Raw genomic sequence first — 21683 nt, 5'->3', positions numbered from 1 at the left:
TGGGAGTAGCTGATGTGATCTTAAACATCAAGCTGCCGAACGATGACGATGGTGGGATTACACTGCTTCAGTCCCACTATGTGGAAAAGATCCTGAGTCGCTTTGGGTATAGCGACTGCAAATCTTCTCCAACGCCTTATGATCCTAGTGTGATAATTCGTAAGAATAAAAGAATTGCTAGAGATCAATTGCGATATTCGCAGATCATTGGCTCGCTTATGTATTTAGCCAGCGCCACGAGGCCTGACATCTCCTTTGCTGTAAGTAAACTCAGCCGTTTTGTGTCTAGACCTGGAGATGTCCATTGGCATGCTCTTGAAAGAGTTTTGCGCTATTTGAAAGGCACTGCGAGTTATGGCATTCACTATACTGGGTATCCAAGGGTACTTGAGGGTTATGGTGATGCAAATTGGATATCTGATGCTGATGAGACTAAGGCCACAAGTGGTTATTTGTTTACACTTGGAGGTGGCGCTGTTTCCTGGAAGTCTTGCAAGCAGACCATCATTACGAGGTCAACTATGGAAGCAGAACTCACAACATTAGACACAACCACTGTTGAAGCAGAGTGGCTTCGTGAGCTCTTGATGGACTTACCTGTGGTTGAGAAACCAATACCCGCTATTCCTATGAACTGTGATAATCAAACTGTGATCGTCAAAGTAAACAGTTCTAAGGATAATATGAAGTCATCAAGGCATGTGAAGAGGAGACTGAAAACTGTCAGGAAAATGAGAAACTCCGGAGTTATAGCGTTGGATTATATCCATACGTCTAGAAACCTGGCAGACCCCTTCACAAAGGGACTATCACGAAATGTGATAGAAAATGCATCGAGGGAGATGGGTATGAGACCCACACTATGAGCTGCCCATGGTGGTAACCCACTTTATGTGATCGGAGATCCCGTGAATTAGAGTTGGGAGACAAGCTGTTGGTCAGCTGGGAGGAGACTATATATCCCTATAGCAATTTTACCACTCCGTGAGATGCAATACTCTCCTAATCTGCATGGCAGGTTGATAATTATCTTAATGTGTCCTAAGTGGCTTATTTTAGCAAAGATGTTGTCCTGCAGAACATCTTTTGAAGAACACACCTATATGAGTCTGATTGTTAAACGTCGCAATCTATGAGAGTTGGGTGCTCTCTAGTAAACTCATGAAAGGCCCTGGAGTATGACGTATAAGCTCCAAACCGCGAGGAAGCCTCGCGGCAGCCTAATATCGGTCTAGGCTTTGTATGATGCTAGAGGGCAGAAAACTTGTAGTTCAAGGCATAGTCCACTATCCAAGTTGCAATCTAGTGTAATATGAAGCTTTAAGTGGAAGTTCAACTTAACAGTCTCCACGACATACCGGTATAAAAAACAATATTCTGGAAACCTATTGATGAGTGCCAATGAGAGTTTGTGGGGGATTGCTGGAATTTTGGGCATTTGGCCTTTGGTCCATGGCCCATTATCAAATTCTGAAACTCACATGGCCCATTCCAATAATCAGTGGCAGCACTAGTGGGAGCTGAAGTTTAGTCCCACATTGCTAGTTGGGAGGGAGTTGGAGTGGTATATAAGGTGGGCTATTCTAGTCCTAGTAAGTGAGTGAGAAGAGAGAGAGCCCTCGCGCACTCCTCCTCCTCCGCCGCTCGCCTCGCCTCGCCACGCCTCGCCTCGTCGCGACGCGCCGCGGGTTGCGGGAATCTCGCCGAGCCGAGCTTATCTTTTTGCTCTTTGGGAAATTAATTGTGTAATCAATTTTGAGTCATTAACAGACGCGTTACTCAGCCGTTTTGCCTTCCGGTTTTTCTGGATCGTGGCTGTGCCGACTCGGACGTGGGCTGCCACGACCTTCCCGAACCGCACTATATAAGACCCTGCGTAACCCTAGCCGCCGTAACTAGACGCATACGCGACTACCTGTTTCCAGTTCATTGCGCCGCCGCCTCCGTCTTCCTCATCTCGTCCGTCGGTGTGCACCGACTGCCGGGACAGTAGGCCTCTGGAACCCTGCCTCTCGTGAAACTGTACGGGTGAGGGGCAATCAGGTTTTTGGGGAGCGCTCCAGCGCGACTACTGGCATCACGACGTCGTCATCGGACGACGAGTTTCTCCACAACGACAACTTCTTCCCGGATCTCAGCAACTTCTTCGACAACCTCAACATGGGCGACAACGAAGCTGCTGCAAAGTATGTGTTCTTGTCGTTTCTCTTTCAGTTTCTGTTAGACTTTCTTCTTCTAGTTTGTGTGGTAGATGTGATCAGTTTATCTTGTCTAGACGTGATCTGTTCATCTACCTTACTAATCTACATGATTAGTTTATTTGTTATTTTCGTAGTCATGATTTATCAATTACTTGTACGAATTATTTCGTATGGATATTTGCTTATATATTCAACACCTCTGACGATGTGCCGATGGCTTCCGACCGGGGGAAGGAGGGGTCAACATCGCCTCCTCCTACTCCTTCACCTCAGTCGTCGGCATCGCCATCGACGGTGGAACAATAACAAGAGTCCTCCGACCGAGGTAAGGAGGGGTCCACGTCGCTCTCTCTAGCCCTCTCCTCTGCCTTGGTCGTTGACGCCTTGGGCACCTGCAGAAGTGTGGAGATGCCTACTACCCATCCTCAACAATCACGCCCCCTCCTTCTCATCAGCTGGAGATTAGGCGGAGTGGTCGTCACGTCTTGGCTGAGGATGGGGCCAGGGTCAAGGACGAGGATATGATGCAGAAGGCGATGCGACGTAAAGAGGCCAAGAACCTCGACTTGTCCGGTATGAAGAGTTCTTCCACATCTTTTCTTTAATTTTCAGATTCTAAAATTTCATCCAACTTGAGTAGTGTAGGTGTCTCTCTGGGTCGTAGTCCGGAGGAGATTTCGGTTTCGGCCAACGTCTTGAGGCATTTGGAATATGACCGTATCATGATCATTCCAAAAGCTTCGTCGGGAGTTGAAACACCTATTTTAGAGGAGGAAGCTGATGTCATCTCAGATGGCCGACTTCTTTTGGCTCTAGTAGGTACTATTTCAGAGGTGGACTTGGAACAGTCGGTGATAAATTCATTTTATGATATAAAAGCTTCTCGGCGTAATTCTAAGTCTTCCGCTTGCAAAAAGACTAAGCGTAGATCCGAGATAACTACAAAATCTAAAATAGTTTCCAGATGAACCGCATGTTTAGGAATAGCAGAGGTCTTCAGAACTTGGCTAAACATTCTCATATTATCGATTGTTGTAAGGACTATAATTTGGATTTTCGAGCTATTTATGATACGGGTAAGCGAGATTACTCTCAATGTCTATTAAACCATTATCCAGGGGTTTAGACTTCGAGTGATTTTCTCGCTCTCCTCGTGGTAGGTCTGGTGGCTTGGTTGTCGAAGTTCCGTCAGACACCATAGAGGTATTGGTTAGTTCTGATGGTGAGTATCATATAAAATGCACTATCCGGAACAGTGCCAATGATTTCATTTGGAGTCTGGTCGCCCATGATGAGTTTAAGGCCGATTTTTTACGTGAACTGTTTAATCTTACAAAGGACGATCCCCATCCTATTCTCATTGGGGGATTGTAATTTTCTTAGATTCTGACACGAGAAAAGTAAAGGCCAGTTTAATAGCCATTGGCCTTTCTTGTTTAATTCTGTCATTGATAGCTTAGACTTGAGAGAGGTTGCGATGGCAGATCGATAGTTCACTTGGGCTAACAGTTTACCTGACCCAACATACAAGAAACTAGACCGCGCGTTAATGGAAACTACTTTGAAAGATAAGTATCCTATGATGTCTGTACGTGCTCTGGAGTGTATTGAAAAATTGTCGGAACATGCTCCCATACTTTTGACTACGGGACATTAAAGACCGCCGTGTAAACTTTCTTTCAAGTTTGAACTCGGATGGCTACAGCGGGATGGATTTCAAGATATGGTTAAAAATGTGTGGGAAAGACCAGTGTCTGGTAATACCCCGATATTAAGGTGGAATAATAAGATGGGTGCCTTACGCAAACACCTTTCTGAATGGGCTGCCCATTTAACTATTATTCTTAGAAAAGAGAAGTTGCACTTATCAATTATTATTGATGAGCTAGAGGCTTTCCCTGAAGTAAGACCACTATCGAGCGAGGAGGTTGATTTTAAAATTCAGTCCAATGCTCAATTAGCGGGTCTTCTTCGGGAGGAGGAGTTGAAATGGTATCACCTTTCAAAGGATAAATTCATTCTGGAAGGAGATTTGAATACTAGATATTTTCATGGGATTGCCAATGGTCGGCACAGGAAAAAGCGTATTCAATTGCTAGTACATGATGAGGGGTTAATTGAAGGTCATGATCATAAATTACTATAAAGGTCTATTTGGTCCACTGGAGGAGAGTTCTTTCTCTCTGGATGAATCTGAATGGCCGACATACCCCAATTTTCAGTTCAGGAGAATGATTTACTGACGGATACTTATTCAAAGGATGAAGGTAATAAAGCTATTTTCCAAATGGAATACAACAAAGCCCCGTGTCCAAATGGTTTCCCTGCTGAATTTTATGAGACTTTTTGGGACACTATTAAAATGAACCTTCTGCAAATGTTTAGTGTTTTACACACTGGACAGTTAGAATTATTTCGTCGAAATTTTAGTGAGGTTATCTTGTTACCTATGGTTAAGGAGGCAGAAAAGATTCATAAATACAGACCTATATGTCTTTTAAACGTAAGTTTCAAGATTTTCATGAAAGTGGCCACCATTAGACTAAATACAGTGGCTGGTCATGTGGTGTTGCCGTCGCAGACCGCATTCATGCAAGGACGTACTATCCTTGATGGGGTAGTTGTTCTACATGAGGTGGCGCACCAACTTCATACCAAAAAGATGAATGGGGTTATTTTAAAACTAGATTTTGAGAAGGCCTATGATAAAGTAAAATGGTCCTTCCTTCATCAGACGCTCAGGATGAAAAAAAATTCACTAGAGTGGTGTGCTTTGATCAATGATTTCGTGTCTGGAGGAAGTGTTGCGATCCGTGTTAATGATGACACAGATCGATTTTTCCAGACAAGAAATGGTTTGCGCCAAGGTGACCCTCTATCACCACAGTTATTTAACATTGTGGCTGATATATTCACTATCTTGATCAAAGGGGTGAGTCCACATCTGGTTGATCGTGGCCTAGCAATCCTTTAATACCTCGATGATAAAATTTTATTTATAAAACATGACCTCGATAAATCTCGAAATCTAAGTTAATCTTGGCTGCTTCTGAGCAATTATCGGGTCTCAAAATTAATTTTCATAAAAGTGAATTGTTTTGCTTCAGCGAAGCCCAAGAATGAGCAGCCGCATATACGGATTTGTTTGGTTGTGGGCAAGACCAATTTCCTATCAACTATTTAGGGATCCCGATCCATTATCGGAGATTAACAATTGCTGAGTGGAAACTAGTGGAGGAAAGACTTCAGGAGCGTCTTAGTAGTAGGAAAGGTAAAATGTTATCCCTAGGAGGAAGACTGGTACTCATTAATTCAGTACTTACTAATATGGTACTGTATATGATATCTTTCATCCTTTTTCCTGAAGTTAGTTGTTCTACACAAGATCGATTATTACCGATCAAGTTTTTTTGACAAGGGGATAGCGAGAAAAAGAAATATCGACCGGTTAAATCGAATTTTTTTTATGCCGTCCAAAAGATATGGGTGGGCTGGGTGTTCATGACTCTGAGGTCAAAAACTCGGCCTTACTAGGTAAGTGGATTTTCAATATTCTTATTGACGATGGTGTATCGTAGACTCTCGTTAAGGGAAAGTACATCGACGAGAAAGAGTTATCCCAAATCCTATGGAAACTTGGGACTCGCATGTTTGGACCGGCTTAATGGCTACAAAGAAGTTTTTCTTCAAATATGGTAGTTTTTTTTATAAATGATGGATCACAGATACGATTTCAGGAGGGTTCCTGGTTAGGGAATAGGCCTCTTCCTGAACAATATCCTGCATTATATAGTATTGTTAGTTGCAAAAGTGATAACATTGCTTTAGTAATGGCGAACTCACCTCCGCCAGTGACGTTTAGACGAGATTTATATGGCCCGAGGCTAGCTGCATGGAACGCCTTACTTCTTCGTTTGGAATCCATTCAGATTTCTGTAGGTCCTAGTGAATTTCGTTGGAACTTACATTCCAATGGGAATTTTACTGTAAGTTCTTTATACAATGCAATTATCCAACCCGATATACCATTCGATAAGAACAAGAAAATTTGGAAGATGAAAATACCACAAAAAATTAAGACTTTTGTTGGTATTTACGTCGAGGGGTAATCCTAACCAAAGATAATCTTGTTAAGCGCAATTAGCTTGGAAGCAGCCAGTGTGTATTCTGTTATCAGAATGAGACGATTAAACACCTGTTCTTCCAGTGCTACTTTGCCAGATCTATATGGTCATGCATCCAAGTAGCTTCTGATATGTATACTCTGATTAGTGTAGCCAATATCTTTGATAAATTAGGGTGGAAGCGCTTGCCGTTGTATGGTCGCTTTGGCTATGTAGAAATGACAAAAGTTTTAATGATAAGAATTATTCTCTTTTGTAGGTTATATACAGATGTACCGCTATTCTTCGTTCGTTGTCTGCATTGCAAAGAGTGGAGAACTGCAACCTTTTTACGGAGGTATGTACACGGTTGGAGGCTACGGCGATGGATACTTTTTCCCTACATGAGTGGCAGCATAATTTACGGATTGGGCCACCATTTTCTTCTTAGACGAATCTACAATTGCTTATGTTTGATGTGTATTTAGCATTTTTTTGCTTTTATTACTTTTGTGATAATTGTGACTCTGAAATGGATGTGTGCATCTTGGTTATGCAGATCGAAAATTGCTTTAATTTCAGTAATAAAACTCCCATTATCAAAAAAAATGAGTTCAAATCCTCGTGAACATGAACTTATACTGTTTGAAGTCCATTAGTTCTTTTCCGTCAGTGAACTTGGAGTAAGCTACCCTAATTTTATACGAGTTTTTTTTTTAACAAAATCTTCATATTTTGATAATTTTTTGCCAAAGGTGAACGTTCATATCGACTAGGCCAAGATTAGGTAAACAATTTACATTATAGTCGCTGCATGTACTTTGAATAATTGGATATTTTTTTGATTCTTTTGAAGTTTGATATTCGAACAAATTTTGGCCAAAAGCTACAAAACTGCTGAAACTACAGAACGGTTAGGCCAATTGACCTAAAAAAAATCTCACTTTACTCACTATATGCAGTTTGAATTACAACTCCCTCGGATCCATAATAAGTGTCATGATTTTCGTTCATATTCGACAAGAAAGAAACTAAAATAATGACACTTATTATGTATCGGAGGGAGTAGTATTTCTCAGGTTACTTTATATAGTTTGAATTCTTCGAAGTAGTTTCATCAAATAATTAAAAAAACGTGAAAAATTCCAACCAGTTAGTGGGTTGGAGGTGTGTATATGCCAGGAGTTTTGAAACATGTCTAACTTTGAATTTTGTGCCCATGTTCCCTGTGGTAGGCACAATTCTTGTAGGGACCATTGGGAGCTATTTGTGGGGGCACACAGGGCCTCTTGGACTCGGAACGGGGTTGGTTGGGACGATCTTGATTCAGAGTTACTTTCTTTAATGAGCGTCATTGGGAGGGCAACGGTTTCCCTAAGGTAACATTCTTTTCCTTTAGACCACTAACATGTGGTGCCCACATCCATGGGACCCATCTATGAGTGACTGAAAGCTAGGGCACGACAGGGTTACAACCATTGGAAGACCTTTACATCAGACGCTCTGGATGCCTCTTCTCGTGGTGCTCCCTCGTGTGGTGAGCACATCCTATGATGACATTTTGATGGGAGCAATCACAAAAAAGTCTCAAGAATGTGGCATGACTTGCCATACAAAAATTGCTTTGACTCGGCGTTGGATAAAAAATCTCTGCCACCACAATAGTCTATTGCTGACTTGGACAGTAGTGTAAGGCATGTCACCGCATCAACCCAATATGATTGAAGGTTTGACCCGGGTAAAGTAAATATTCAAGGGAAATGAGAAGTATCATGGGTAAAAAAGTAAATATGCAAGCTAACGCATAAGCCATGGAAATATAAAGTGTGAGTTTTGTCACCAATGTGAAAGACTAGTAGGGAAAAATCCTATTGCCGGCGTGCCAAAAAGTTCCTTAGTGGTGTACCCAACACGTCGTTTGTATATCACTGCTGGTATACATTACCAGCGGTATGCTAGCCACCATGCCGCCAGTAACTGAAATACGGTTGACGGCGTGCTAGTGACCACGGTGTTGATATCGTATATACTAGTGGCACAGAGACCCGCTAGAACGCCGCTAACTATTTCCAAAAATGAAAAAATCTACTGCTACTATTTATTTTGGCAACAATATCAAATAACACACTCACATCATAGTTCATACAAGCTGATAGATAGTCATAGTTCTTACAAACAGCTAGAATGCATAATGGTAGTTTATACAAACTAATAAAACCCGATAGAATAGTTTATATCTTGTTCTCGTGTTCAAGTTGAAGCTCGTATTGTTCTTACTGATCATTATGCACCATATGAATGAAGATTGTCTTCTTTATTGTTCTTGTTGAAACGTTCATCAATTTATTTCTAGCATATGTCCGTTGGTTCGTCTAGTCAACACCTTACTTCAAGAGATATTTGAGATTTTCATGCCAACTCCAATTCTTCATCTTCCTCCTTTGTGAACTTGAGGCCTCTCTTTGGGTTTCCATGAATATAAATCTCACTATAACTTCAATGTTGAAACAAAAGATCAATTAAACAACGCATTAGCATATATATGTTTGTGATTCATGAATAGACAAATGAAAAAAAAACAAATACCTTGTTGACGAATGGAAATGGGAGGAGAAGCAAAGGCCTCCGCCACCGCTCACTTGATGCTCTTGGGGGACAAGGGAGCTTGTGCCGCCTCGTGCATCTCCATGATGGCGCCAGGTACTGTAGGGTTTGTTGCATAGGGAACAAAAATTTATACCGCAAAGACGAATAAAACAAAGATCCAATCTATAGAAAAATCCAAGATCTAATCTATGAGATATGTGCAACGAGATATATGGGAATTAACCCTCTAAGGTCCAAAGACTTAACGAGATCAGATCTCGTGGTTGATGAAGACGATCCTTCCGGTGCTGCAATCTGGTAGCACTTCCGTACTCGGTCACACGTACGGTGTCGATGAAGACATTCATATCCCCGTTCGAGCGAGAAGCGGAGGTAGTAGAACCCTTGGGAATCCCAGCAGCACGACAGCGTGGTGATGGTGGTGGAGGAGAATTCCTACGGGGCTTCGCCTAAGCCGGAGCAGGAAGAAGCGGGAGGGAGGAGAGGTGGCGGCTAGCTAGGGTTGGGGTGAAGGGCTGGTGGCCGGCCACCCCTCCCCTCTTTATATAGTGGGGGTCGTCCAGGGTTCCCCCCTTGGCCCTCCAACCCTCTAGGGCTGGCGCATGGGGAGGGGGGAAGTTTCCGTCCCCCCTAAAAAATAGGGATTTGATCTTATCCCTTGGGATTTGATCTTATCTCTTGGGGGCTGGCCGACTGGGCCTCTTGGGTCTGCTGCTGCTAGCCCATGAGCCCCTGGCAGCATTCCATCAGTCCATGTGGCCCCTCCCAGAGTGGTGGGCACACCAGTGGCCCTCTAGAACCTTCTAGAAGCTCCGGTCAAACACCGAAACTTTTCCCGAACCTCAGAAGATGACTTCCATTATATGAATCTTATTCTCCGGACCTTCTCGTGATGTCCTGGATCCCATCTGAGACTTCGAACTATATTCAGTCTCCATCTCATATTTCATATCTACTTAAACCACATCGAACCTTAAGTGTGTCATCGTACGGTTCACGAACTATGCAGACATGATCGAGACACTTCTCCGATCAATAACCAATAGCGGGACCAGGAAATCCATAATGGCTCCTACATATACAACGATGACTGATGACGCGTAAAGCACACGTCCGTTGGGAACCCCAAGAGGAAGGTGTGATGCGTACAGCAGCAAGTTTTCCCTCAGTAAGAAACCAAGGTTATCGAACCAGTAGGAGTCAAGGAGCACGTGAAGGTTGTTGGTAGCGGAGTGTAGTGCGGCGCAACACCAGGGATTTCGGCGCCAACGTGGAACCTGCACAACACAATCCAAATACTTCGCCCCAACTTAACAGTGAGGTTGTCAATCTCACCGGCTTGCTGTAAACAAAGGATTAAATGTATAGTGTGGAAAATGATGTTTGTATGCGAAGAACAATAAAGAACAATGTTTGCAGTAGATTGTATTTAGATGTAAAAGAATGGACCAGGGTCCACAGTTCACTAGTGGTGTCTCTCCAATAAGAAATAGCATGTTGGGTGAACAAATTACAGTTGAGCAATTGACAAATAGAGAGGGCATAACAATGCACATACATATCATGATGAGTAGTGTGAAATTCAATTGGGCATTACGACAAAGTACATAGACCGCTATCCAGCATGCATCTATGCCTAAAAAGTCCACCTTCAGGTTAGCATCCGCACCCCTTCCAGTATTAAGTTGCAAACAACAGACAATTGCATTAAGTATGGTGCATAATGTAATCAACACAAATATCCTTAGACAAAGCATTGATGTTTTATCCCTAGTGGCAACAGCACATCCACAACCTTAGAACTTTCTGTCACTGTCCCAGATTTAATGGAGGCATGAACCCACTATCGAGCATAAATACTCCCTCTTGGAGTTACAAGTATCAACTTGGCCAGAGCCTCTACTAGCAACGGAGAGCATGCAAGATCATAAACAACACATATATGATAGATTGATAATCAACATAACATAGTATTCCATATTCATCGGATCACAACAAACACAACATGTAGCATTACAAATAGATGATCTTGATCATGATAGGCAGCTCACAAGATCTAACATGATGGCACAATGAGGAGAAGAAAACCATCTAGCTACTGCTATGGACCCATAGTCCAGGGGTGAACTACTCACACATCAATCCGGAGGCGATCATGGTGATGAAGAGTCCTCCGGGAGATGATTCACCTCTCCGGCAGGTTGCCGGAGGCGATCTCCTGAATCCCCCGAGATGGGATTGGCGGCGGCGGCGTCTCCGGAAGGTTTTCCGTATCGTGGCTCTCGGTACTGGGGTTTTCGCGACGAAGGCTTTAAGTAGGCGGAAGGGCAACGTTGGAGGGCTGACGAGGGGCCCACACACTAGGGCAGCGCGGGCCCCCCTTAGGCCGTGCGGCCCTAGCGTGGCGGCGCCTCATGGCCCCACTTCGTATCCCCTTCGGTCTTCTGGAAGCTTCGTGGAAAAATAAGACCCTGGGCATTGATTTCGTCCAATTCCGAGAATATTTCCTTTGTAGGATTTCTGAAACCAAAAACAACAGAAAACAACAACTGGCTCTTCGGCATCTCGTCAATAGGTTAGTGCCGGAAAATGCATAATAATGACATAAAGTGTGTATAAAACATGTGAGTATCATCATAAAAGTAGCATGGAACATAAGAAATTACAGATACGTTTGAGACGTATCAAGCATCCCCAAGCTTAGTTCCTACTCGCCCTCAAGTAGGTAAACGATAACAAAGATAATTTCTGAAGTGACATGCTATCATAATCTTGATCAATACTATTGTAAAGCATATGAGATGAATGAAGTGATTCGAAGCAATGGTAAAGACAATGAATAAACAACTGAATCATATAGCAAAGAATTTTCATGAATAGTACTTTCAAGACAAGCATCAATAAGACTTGCATAGGAGTTAACTCATAAAGCAATAGATTCTTAGTAGAAAGTTTTGAAGCAACACAAAGGAAGATATAAGTTTCAGCGGTTGCTTTCAACTTCAACATGTTTATCTCATGGATAATTGTCTACACAAAGTAATATGATGAATGCAAATAAGCAAGTATGTAGGAATCAATGCACACAGTTGACACAAGTGTTTGCTTCTAAGATGGAAAGAAGTAGGTAAACTGACTCAACATAAAGTAAAAGAAAGGCCCTTCGCAGAGGGAAGCAGGGATAAAATCATGTGCTAGAGCTTTTCAGGTTTTGAAATCATATAGAGAGCATAAAAGTAAAGTTTTGAGAGGTGTTGTCAACACCCGGATTTTTAAGTCCGGATGCCTATTAAGTCATACATCGCAATCCCGGGAATATTGTTGTTGCGAGGCATAATAGTTAAGTATCACAGTCATCATTCATTACAAACCATAATATCTTACAATTGGAATCACATCATCCATATTACACGAATAGTTGATCTATTGATCAACGAACAAACACAAGTTCATAGCGGAAGCGTAAGATACAAGGAATCTCTAGTCCACAGGCCAACGCTTGACGTTGGAAGACTCCTAGTTGTCGTAGGCGTCCTGCTGGTCATCTCCTTGTTCATCTTCATACTTTGGCCATTTGAATAGCCAGGGACAAAGCCGTGAGTACTTCAAGTAATCGAAAACTAATACTAGTGTAAGTGCTAGACATTTCTAGTAAGGTTTGCTAAGCTCTAGTTTATTTGCATAAAGCCAATTTTAGTTCACAAGTATTTGAATAAAACCTTATTCATGTACTAACTAACTCCAGTGGGAACATTAGTGTCATTCCCACCATTCAAGTGGTGATTTCAATTCAATTCACCACTTCACAAGTCATTTCACCCATTTCATTTCAACATCATTTTCAAGAATTTGATATCGGAAACTGTATGGCCTTCCCAACCGTCCGTAACCGTGGACACGGCTATTCGAAAAGATTTACACACTGCAGAGGTTGCACACTTGTGCCACAACATTTGATTTCATCCGTCGGGATTACCCCGAATCATCGTAACACAGTACGCGGATCATCAACCATAACCTTTCACTTATAAATCCTAGTATGAGCACCTCTCCCCATGAGCTTGGCCTCCCAGTGAAGACCAACTGTCAACCTGGGAACTGCACAGGGCTTGGCCGTACAATTCACCTCAATTCACATCATTTCTCAACAACGGAGGCAGCCTCGGCATAACCCCTATGACGTGTGTTCAGAGGGAACCCATACTAAGATGCATAAACTTCCAGTTAAGCCCTACCCATAATCAGGTATTGTGGGGGTACTCAATATTGGAAGGGTATCGCATTCAAACCAATATCAGTTTTATCAAAAATCACCATCTTCTCTTGTTCATATTCACCTTCCAAATTCATTCAATGAAATGATTCATCATTCCAAGGTTTCAAATTCATTTCAAAGTCACATGTTCCCATCTAGAGTAGTCAAGTTTTAATCATTAGCACTAGCTCTAAATCATGAGGGGTGCTATCTTGCTTTGCCTGATTGAGACTAACTTTACTACTCTAGTAAACTTCTTTCACTTTGACCAAAGTTAACTAGAAAAGTAACTCTTGGAAAACAACAAGTAAAACTTGTAATGTATAAACTTGGGATAGGCTTATGGTAAGAAAATGTAAGACTAATGGTGCCTTGCCCCAAAGGGGCTTTGCACTTTGCAAGAATATTAGCTTGCCTTGGTAGTTCTCCTCCTCCTCTTCTTGGTAGCAACCTTCTTCCTCCGGGTATTCTCTGGTGCTAGCGTCTAAATTTAAATACGAGTATAATCACTCACTAATTCAATGGCTATTCCAAACATCACACATATTCACACAAACTATTCTAAGCACACAATTAATACAATTTGGGTGCATTGGTGGTGTTGCTTGGGGAGAAATAATTTCCTCTTATTTAATATGTAAATGATAGTTTCCATAGGGTTCTTGAGAAATAATTTCCTCTCATTGAAATCTTCTTAAGATTTAATTTCTCAAATAATCATACATGAATTTATATTGACCTAAGTCAACATTCATTATCATCACTTGAGAAAATAATTTAAATGAGGTAGACCACCTCATATCCTTTAATACTTCTACAATGATTTAAATCTCCAAGTATTTCATATAAGAGTGTTTTACCAGGGGTTCAAACATCTCATGAATTCATTTGGGACAAGATCTAAATGAAGTAAAATACTTCATATGGTTTGCATAATAGTTTTGGACAATATCACTTACATAAACTAGCCCTATTGTCCATTAATTAAACTAGGGCATGATCATGCAAAGTGACCACACCATTTTCTTGCAGAAACAATTAGTGTAAGTCAAATGTGAGCTCTTGGAGTTGGAATTAACTTAATATCTATTTTGGTGGATTTTTAATAATTATTTGAATATGGAAAAGTCCCTGCCTTCTTCTTTTTATCAGATTAATTCTACAACTAATCTTGAGGTGGGACCAGTGGCATATTGTAGAACTTTTTACTAGCTTTCCAACAATATCAAATTTGTTAAATTTGGCCAAGCCAAACAGATTCTATGAATTTTCAAAGTTGGGTTCAGTATTGAATTTGTTTGAATTGAACTAAAACTGGATTTGAATTATTGGGCTGGCGGGAAACGAAACTGGGCCGAAACGGTTTGAATTAAAGAAATTCAGCCCAGCAACACATCCAGTGCGCGTGGGCTTGCTGACAGTGTGGGGGCCACCCGTCAGCGAGTTATAAAACCCGAAACGGTATGAGCTAACGTGGTGCGTTGGATTAGATCCAGATCGGACGGGCGAGGTTCATCGTCTTCTCCGACGAGAACCCGCGTCTCTGGCGGCGGACCTAGGGGGTCGGAGGGCTAACCAGTGGTCCAGCGAGCGGCGGCGGTGGTTGAGGCTAGGTTGTCGATGAAGGGGAAGCAGCCTGTAGCAGTGGCGTCGCTCCAGGCGGCTCCAATCGACGGCGATTCCTCCAGGGCTTCTGCGGCTCCGAGCTTGCGATTGCGGCGTCTCCGGCGATGATCGAGGTAGCTAATGGGTTGAGGAGAGGCAGTGGAGGATAGGGAGCGAGGTGGTGTGCTCAATGGCGTCCAGGGAACGCTCTATTTATAGATGGGCGAGGGTGCTGCGGGGCAGGGTTGAGGTCGACATGCGCGCGGCGATTCCGGCGAGCGGTTGGGCTAGGCGAGGGTGCAGCAATGGTCTACGAGTCCAGGCGAAGCTAATGGCCGTGATGGCACGGTCGGGCGGCGTCTGTGGCGCTCGCATTGCTTCCGTGTCTGCGGGCGGCGTTCGCGGGATCGTGTCGTCGTCTCCGGCGGCGGCGGTCCAGGGTCTTGGTTCCGCGCGTTTCTGGTGGTGTCGTGGTGGCGCAGCGAGGCTCAACGCGTTGCTAGCGGGGCCAGAGCGAGAGGGAGATGGTGGGGTGACGCGTGGCCAGAGGTGGTCCGTGGCGTGCACTGCTGCGACGCGAGCGGCATGCGGGGTCGATCTGGGCGCGTGATCTCCGGCAAGCTGCTGCTTCTGCTTCGACAACGGCGAGTGTAGGCGGTGCTAGGGTGGTGCGGTGGCGCGTTTTGGCACGGTGGCCAGGGCAGGAGAGGAAGGGGAGAGGAGGTGGTGCGGCAAGGTGGTGACATGGCCGGCATGGCCATGCACATGTTTGCTAGCCTCTCTCCTTAGGGTTACTATGAGGCATTGAGTGTGAGAGGGGACAAGGGGACCAAGTAGAGAGGTTTAGGGCAGGTTAGGGTTAGATAGGACACTATTTGAAATAGTGTCAAATAGTTCCATATTTGAAATTTGTAAATTTGTCAAAATTGGAATGGGTTCAAAAGGTGGCAAGATTTGAATTGTCTGTGTTTAGTTAAGTTGTAAATGACCAGAGAAGATGAGAGGTGGTGGTGGATTTGTCAAATTCAAAGAAATGCAAAAATTGCTAAGTGTGAGAATGTTCCACTTAATAAAAAGTTCCAACTTTGGATGAGCATAGTATTTGATCTAAAAATAATTTGGCATGGTGGTCTTTAAAAAAAAGTGTTCACCTTGATGTGCTCTTGGATGAGGTGCAAAGAGTTGACAAAGTTTAGTTTGGGAAATTTGAATTGCAAGGGCTCAAAGTAGTGATCAGACTAAAAATGGCAGATTTGACCATTATCATATGTGATCCAATTTTGAGTTTGAAATTCATTTGATTTGTGTTTCTTTGATTCCAAAAGTTGTAATAAGTGTTTAGTAACATTATTCAACTAATGGTGAAGACCAAAATGGTCTAGGGTCAAAATTTATAAAAATAGCATAAGCCATATGTGAGGGTTTTAGGGTTTTTCTTTTATTTGATTTCTTTCTCTTTTTGATTTATTTGTCTGGTGATCTTCACATGATCACATTAGGGTTTTAGAGTGTAGCACATACACATAATAACAATCATCATGGCATATCACTCAAATGCACACGTCCTATGCATGGCACTATATGCAATTTAAAAGTTTTTGTTGGTTTGAAATTTTGCTCTCTGAAATTCTTCTAACTTTCTTTTTATTGAAATTTGGGATGTTACAAACCCTTCCCCCTTACAAAAGATCTCGTCCCAAGCTCTAAAATAAAGTTAGGTACTAAAGAGATCTAGGTACTCCTTCTTCATGAAGTCTTCGCGTTCCCAGGTGGCTTCATCTTCGGTATGATTGCTCCATTGTATCTTCAGAAACTTGATGCTTCGGGTGCGGGTGGTTCGGTAAGCTTCGTCCAGGATGCGAATCGGCACTTTGCGGTATGTTAGGTCCTTGTTGATATCCACCGATCGGTGATCGATGTTCTTGAACACTTCGGTCTTCTCGAGAACTTCAAGGCACTTCCGGAGGAGTGAGATGTGAAACACGTCGTGCACAGCCGACATTTCTTCGGGTAACTCCAGTTGATAAGATACTTCGCCTCGGCGACTCAGAACTTTGAAGGGTCCGACATATCGGGGTGCGAGTTTTCCTTTCAGCTGAAATCTCTGCATTCCTTTCAAGGGGGACACCTTGAGATAGACAAAGTCTCCGATCTCGAAGGTCATCTCCCGACGTCTCTTGTCGGCGTAGCTCTTCTGTCTTGATTGCGCCGTCTTGAGGTACTCGCGAATCTTGTGCACTTTCTCTTTGGCTTCACGAAGAACATCTGGGCCAAAAACTTGGCTTTCTCCAACTTCCGACCAGTTCAGGGGGGTACGGCATTTCCTTCCGTACAAGGCTACAAAGGGGGCCATCTGCAAGCTAGCTTGATAGCTGTTGTTGTAAGAGAATTCTGCGTAAGGTAAGCAGTCTTCCCACTTGGATCCATATTCCAGTACACATGTTCTCAGCATGTCCTCCAGTATCTGGTTGACTCTCTCAGTCTGTCCGTCGGTCTGAGGGTGATAGGCGGTGCTGAAATTCAGACGGGTTCCTAGTCCTTCATGCACCTTCTGCCAGAATCTTGAGGTGAACTGTGATCCTCTATCTGACACTATCGACTTCGGGGTTCCGTGCAGGGCGACTATTCTGGAGATGTACAGTTCAGCTAACTTTGGGCCTTGATATGTGGTCTTGACGGCGATGAAATGGGCTACCTTGGTCAGTCTATCGACAACTACCCATATTGAATCATTGCCTTTGCTGGATTTGGGCAGTCCGGTGATAAAGTCCATTCCTACGGAGTCCCACTTCCATTCTGGAATCTGCAGTGGTTGCAGCAGTCCGGCGGGTCGTTGATGTTCTGCCTTGACTCTCTGACAGATGTCACACTTGGCGATGTAGCTGCCGATTTCTCTCTTCATTCCATGCCACCAGAATTGCTCCTTCAGGTCTTGATACATCTTGGTACCTCCGGGGTGGATTGAGTAAAGGGTGTCATGGGCTTCTTGCAGGATGACTTGCTTCAAGTCTGAGTCCGATGGTACGTAGAGGCGTTCTTTGTACCAAAGAACTCCGGCTTCATCTATTGTGAATCCAGGGGCTTTTCCTGCGGCTATCTATTTCTTGATTCCATCGATGCTAGCGTTTCCCTTCTGGGCTTCCTTGATCTGGCTAACCAAGGTGGGTTGGAGTTCTATGCTGGCTAGGAATCCTTCGCTAACAAGTTCTAGGTGAAACTGTTCAAACTCTTGATACAGGCTGGGTTGCTCGGTTGCGATCATGGAGTTCAACTGGCACGGCAGTCGACTCAAAGCATCCGCTACCACATTGGCCTTGCCGGGGTGGTAGTGAATCTCCATGTCGTAATCCTTGATCAATTCGATCCATCGGCATTGTCTCATGTTCAGCTCCTTCTGGGTGAAGATATATTTCAGGCTCTTGTGGTCGGAGTAGATCTCGCATCGATTACCCATGAGGTAATGACGCCAGACTTTCAAGGCTAGGACCACGGCTGCAAGCTCGAGGTCATGGGTTGGGTAGTTCTGTTCATGTTGTTTTAGCTGTCTTGAAAGGTAGGATACAACCTTGCCTTCTTGCATAAGCACACATCCAAGACCAGTCTTGGAGGCGTCGCAATATACGTCAAAGGGTTTGGTGATGTCTGGCATGATCAGAATTGGGGCTGTTGTCAGTCTACTCTTGAGCTGTTGAAAGCTCTCTTCACATTTGTCGGTCCACTCAAACTTCTTGTCCTTTTTCAACAGTTGGGTCATTGGTCGAGCGATGCTCGAAAAGCCTTCTACAAATCTGTGGTAATATCCGGCTAATCCAAGAAAAGCGCGGACCTCGGTTTGGGTGGTTGGGGCTTGCCATTCCATAACAGTTTTGATCTTGGCGGGATCTACGGCAATTCCTCCTACAGACAAGATATGTCCCAGGAATCCTACTTCCTCCAACCAAAACTCACACTTGCTGAACTTGGCATACAACTTGTGGTATCTAAGGGTTTCTAGGACAGTCTCCAAATGCTGTTCATGTTCCTCTTCGGACTTGGAGTATACAAGGATGTCATCGATGAAGACAACGACAAACTTGTCCAAAAAGTTCATGAAGATCTTATTCATGAGATTCATGAAGTAAGCGGGGGTAATCCAAACGACATGACGTTGTACTCATACAACCCATATCTGGTGGTGAAGGCAGTTTTTGGAATGCCGGTGGCTCGGATCTTCAACTGATGATATCCAGTTCTAAGGTCTATCTTGGAGAAAACTTTGGCTCCGGTTAGTTGATCAAACAAGTCTTCTATCTTGGGTAGGGGGTATTTGTTTTTGATGGTGACATCGTTAAGCTTACGATAGTCCGTACATAAACGATTTGCACCATCCTTCTTGTCCACAAACAAAACTGGGGATCTCCAGGGGGATGCACTAGGTCTAATCAGACCTTTGGCTAACATATCATCTATCTGTTTCTTCAGCTCCACAAGCTCTGTTGCGTTCATGCTGTAGGCTCTTTGGGCTATAGGTCCAGTTCCGGGGATTAACTCGATGATGAACTCGATATCCCGATCTGGGGGCATACCGGGTAGATCATCCAGAAACACATCAGGGTAGCGACAAACGACCCTGATTTGATCCAGAGTTGGCTTGGATACACTTTGGTTGCAGGTGAATTTTCTGGGTAGTCTTTCAGAGACATGCTCTATTATGATACCGGTGCTGCTAGTCATGGTGATGGCTTTCTTGGCACAGTCTATCAATCCATTGTGTTTTGACATCCAGTCCATTCCTAGTACGACTTCCAAACCTTTGGTTCCCAGAATGATTAGATTGGCATAGAAATCTACATCATGGATTTTGATGGGTACATTTTTGCAAAATTTTCTGGCTTTGGTGGTTGATCCGGGGATTTGAACTATCATAACATGCTTTAAACTGATGGGTTGAATTTTACTTGTTGATGCAAAGTCTTCAGTGACAAAAGAATGAGATGCTCCAGAATCAAACAACACTCTGGCAGGGATGTGGTTGACAGAAAACATACCCAGTACAACATCTGGTGCTTCCTGGGCTTCTTCGGCATTCATGTGGTAGAGACGGCCGTTTCGGTTATTGGGGTTGTTGGGGGCGAACTTCTTGCCGGTGGAGACACGGCGTTGCTGCTGAGCAGGTGCAGCGGTGTTTCCTGCGAGCTTGGCAAGTCTCTTGGGACACTCGTTGGAGTAGTGCCCCACTACACCACACTCATAACAAGTGATGGTGGCCTTGTCCTTGGTCGCAACGGGGATGGCGTTGCTTCCAGTTCGGGGAGCGGTGTTGTTGTTGTTGTTGTTGGGGGCTCTGGGCGGAGCACGGTTGAAGTTGTTGTTGTTGTTGTAGTTGTTGTTGTTGTAGCCTCCTGGCTTGGAGTTTCCTCCACTCCGGTTCTGATAACCGGGGCGCGAGTTCTGCATCGGGGGCTTGTTGTTGTTTCTCGGAGTGAAACCTCCGCTTGAGCTGGGGCGATACTTCTGGGCATTGCTAGACCCACTCTGGTGCATCATACGACGCTTGCGGTTCTCATTGGCTTGGTTCAGCTTGCCCTCCATCTGGATGGCGGAGTCAACAAGGGCTTCAAGGTCGGCGAAGGGGATGTTGACGAGGACAGTCTGCATCTCATCATGCAGTCCGTTCAGGAATCTCTCCTGCCTCTTCTCGGTGGTGTCGGTCTCGTTGAGGGCGTACCTTGATAGTGTAAGGAACCTGTCGCGGTATTCTACCACCATCAAGCGACCTTGCTTCAGTTCACGGAACTCATCCCTCATCTTTTTGATAAGACCCGGGGGTACATGGTACTTGCTGAACTTGAGCTTGAACTCTTCCCAAGTCATGAACTGACCTCCGTTCATGGCACGGGTGCTAGTCCACCAGGCTCGGGCTGGTTCGGTGAGATAGTGGGTTGCAAACAAAACCTTCTCATTGGCTTCCACTCCGGCTACTTCCAAGTTATTCTCCATAGTCTGGAGCCAGTCATCGGCGTCGAGTGGTTCTTCCGTCTTGCTAAACACCGGAGGGTTGGTGTTCTGAAAGTTCTTGAGCTTGGATCCGGGGTGGTCATGATTTCCAGGGCCTTGATTGGCAAGGTTCTGCAAGGCTGCGATGTTGGCTTGGCGTTCAGCTCTTTGTGTCTCCCTGTCGGCAAGCAGGGTTTGCAGCAGTTGCATCATCGCATCGTTGGTGCGATTGGGAGGGGCCATCTGAAGATAGAGAAGATCATGAGATGAGAGGGAAAATTTCTATGGTTTATTTTGAGTAAGTTTGAAAACATTTGAAACTTGTAATCTTTTCATGACAAACATAACATTCATTCATTCATCACATAGTACAAACTAACACACTCATACTACCATGGTTTTAAGAACCATTCTCATTCTACGATACAAAGGACGGGATACAACTCACACCTACATAAGTGAAACTAGTGCAACTACTCCTCATCCTCGACGTCGATCGGGACGTAGTCGTCAGGTCCTGCCTCCAGGAACTCGTAGTCCTCCTCCTCGGTGAACTCGTCCTCCTCGAAGTCGTCGTCGTCGCTCAGGAAGGCTCCTCCTCCCTGAAGGTCGATACCTCCATCGTCGTCCTCCAGCTCTCTAATCTGATCCTCCTGGGCCTTGACAGTGGCCTCAAGAGACGCGATCTTGGCGCGAAGGTGCACAATCGTAGCGTCCTTCTTGGCACGCTGCTGGTGAAGGCTCTTGCGGTTGTTGTTGAGTAGCTTAATCGCCTCACCCTGCTCGACGATGTGAGCATGGGTCTGGTTCGCGTAAGCGCGAGTGGCGTCGAGGTCCTTCTGAGTCTGGTAGAGCATGAAGTCCAGGTGCTCAGCATGGTGCCTCAACTGCGGGTGCGGCTGCAGCTCCATGGGCACTCCCATGGCATCACGCCTC

Source organism: Lolium perenne, chromosome 2, assembly GCF_019359855.2.
Source record: "Lolium perenne isolate Kyuss_39 chromosome 2, Kyuss_2.0, whole genome shotgun sequence".
NCBI classification, from domain to species: domain Eukaryota; kingdom Viridiplantae; phylum Streptophyta; class Magnoliopsida; order Poales; family Poaceae; genus Lolium; species Lolium perenne.
Note: the sequence above shows the minus strand (reverse complement) of the source record.